We start from the raw sequence: 3,189 nt of genomic DNA, 5'->3' as shown, positions 1-3,189 counted from the left end.
TATTAAGCAATACAACCTGTAACAAAAAACTTTCATTAAAGCATTATTCAGTTACATGATACAAAATTCTCAAGAAATAGCGGTTGCAGGGATCGTGTTAACAAAGTTTTTGTTTACAGAATAAGTTTTATTACAAATATCGTTTACAAATTTGTTTTTATTTTCCTCTTTCAAGCAATCTCCTCATTACAGAATAATATCATGTAAATCGTAACCAGGGTATAGAACAAAAAAAAACAACAACCCCAGTACATAGATCAGCGGGGAAACAACAGCTAACTTATGACGCACGGAAAAAGGGTAATAGCAAGGATAGACTGGTAGGATGACCAAAAATGGCAGTTTCTTCAATGATTTCAAATATCACCTGACATGAGCAGCAAAGACAGACAGACAGTCTTTTAGCAGTAAACATCAGCAGCAAAGACAGACAATGACATCAGCAGCAGTGACAACACAGTGACATCAGCAGCAAAGACAGACGATCTTTTAGCATTCACCACACTGTCAGTATGTACATATTTTTATTGAAATAGCCATAATCCTGCCAGAAGCTTGATGCTAACTGGCTCATACCACCACCATATGCATCTGCTTCCTCCTCAATGTAGTATTCCTCCGTCAGTTGAAGTATGAGCCAGCGTGCAACAGTCGGGCTCTTCAATTGCCCATCAGACACTAGACATTAGAGCACAGCAGACACTAGGCAGTTCGGATCAGCAATGAGGATCTCCGGGCTAGAAGGATACTGTGGGGCAGTAAGCGGTGTAAAAGACGTGCTTTAAGACGTTCTAAACGCTATTGCCTCTGCTGTAATCTTGTAACGATTGGCCATGCAGATCGTGGTCGTGACTGGAACCAGACTGGCAGATCCACGATCTCTGCATGGCAATCGTTTTGGTTTAAACAAACTGGAAGATCACAATTGAAATACTGACGTCTGCACAACAGAGTAGAATAATGAAAGTGTTTTATTTACAATAATGCAAAGTGTACAAATACAGATCACCATACACATACAATCGTACAATCAAACAATACGTGGTGAACCACAAATACCAGAATCCTGACTATCTATCTATCTATACCAATATATACAGCAACAGACAGAATATTTACAACAGTGCATAATCCGAATCATCATACATAAAGGGAAGTCATACAAGCAGGAGTCAAACCAAGAGATCAGCATCAGGTAATAACGGCAGACAGAGAGTGGTCAGGTTAGCAAGGATCGATACCAGGAATTCAGAGTAATACAAAGCAAGGCAGGAACTAGGGAACACAGGATCGAAGGCAGAGGCGTAGCTAGGGTTTTCAGCGCCCGGGGACAAAGACTATTAATGCGCCCCCTAAGGTGAAGGGGCGTGGCCAAATATAGGCGTGGTTATGGGTGGAGCCAAATGTACATGGAGGTTAGCAGGCTCACGCTCACCCACCCTCCCTCAGTATGTACCTTCCAGCATGTTCCAAGACAAATTCAGCAATCATGAGCCCCCCCCCATCAAGACAAATTCCGCAATCATGAGCAAACATGACCAACTCAGCAATCATGAGGCCCCCAACAAGACAAATTTAGCAATCATGAGGCCCCCAGCAAGACAAATTCAGCAATCATGAGGCCCCCAACAAGACAAATTCAGCGATCTTGAGGCCCCCAACAAATCATGAGGCCCCCAACAAGACAAATTCAGTAACCATGAGGCCCCCAACAAGACAAATTCAGCAGTCATGAGGCACATAGACAGCATTTCACATAAATAGGCAGAATGCCCCCTTAATATGGTAGACACCTCTCACCTGGCAGCAGTTCCCCAAAATACACTCAATCTGATAGCAGTGGTTCCCCAAAAATAGGTAGCTCCAGAATAGGTGGCCAGCAGTATAGATGTCCTCAGAACAGGTAGCCAGGGGTAGAGATGTCCACAGAACAGGTAGCCAGGGGTATATGTGCCCAGTATATGTAGGCAGGGGTATGTGTCCCCAGTATATGTAGCCAGAGGAATATGTGCCCAGTATATGTAGTCAGGGGTATATGTGCCCAGTATATATAGTCAGGGGTATATGTGCCCAGTATATGTAGCCAGGGGTATATGCCCAGTATATGTAGCCAGGGGTATATGCCCAGTATATGTAGTTAGGGGTATATGTGCCCAATATATTTAGGCAGGGGTATATGTGCCCAGAGTAGGTAGCCAGGGGTATTTGCCCAGTATATGTAGTTAGGGGTATATGTGCCCAATATATGTAGGCAGGGGTATATGTGCCCAGAGTAGGTAGCCAGGGGTATAGGTGCCCAGGGTAGGTAGCCAGGGGTATATGTGCCCAGAGTAGGTAGCCAGGGGTATATGTGCCCAGAGTAGGTAGCCAGGGGTATATGTGCCCAGAGTAGGTAGCCAGGGGTATATGTGCCCAGAGTAGGTAGCCAGGGGTATAGGTGCCCAGAGTAGGTAGCCAGGGGTATAGGTGCCCAGGGTAGGTAGCCAGGGGTATATGCCCAGTATATGTAGTTAGGGGTATATGTGCCCAATATATGTAGGCAGGGGTATATGTGCCCAGAGTAGGTAGCCAGGGGTATATGTGCCCAGAGTAGGTAGCCAGGGGTATATGCCCAGTATATGTAGTTAGGGGTATATGTGCCCAATATATGTAGGCAGGGGTATATGTGCCCAGAGTAGGTAGCCAGGGTTATATGTGGCCAGAGTAGGTAGCCAGGGGTATATGCCCAGTATATGTAGTTAGGGGTATATGTGCCCAAAATATGTAGGCAGGGGTATATGTGCCCAGAGTAGGTAGCCAGGGGTATATGTGCCCAGAGTAGGTAGCCAGGGGTATATGTGCCCAGAGTAGGTAGCCAGGGGTATATGTGCCCAGAGTGGGTAGCCAGGGGTATATGTGCCCAGAGTAGGTAGCCAGAGGTATAGGTGCCCAGAGTAGGTAGCCAGTAGCCAGGGGTATAGGTGCCCAGAGTAGGTAGCCAGGTGTCCCCCTCCCCAGCAGGAGGGGAGCAGCGCAGAGAAGAGGAAGAGCTGCTCTCCCTCCCTCGCTGTCCCCTCCAATGTCTGTCCAGTGGCTGGCAGCGGCGGGCGGAACTAACCTCCGTCTCGTCGCAGCGCCGGATGGATCTGCCGCTACTCGGTCTGGTCCAGACCAGAGCAGCGGCTGCGCACCCGAACTTCCGGCCGGCGC

Source organism: Hyperolius riggenbachi, chromosome 4, assembly GCF_040937935.1.
Source record: "Hyperolius riggenbachi isolate aHypRig1 chromosome 4, aHypRig1.pri, whole genome shotgun sequence".
Classification (NCBI taxonomy): Eukaryota; Metazoa; Chordata; class Amphibia; order Anura; family Hyperoliidae; genus Hyperolius; species Hyperolius riggenbachi.
Note: the sequence above shows the minus strand (reverse complement) of the source record.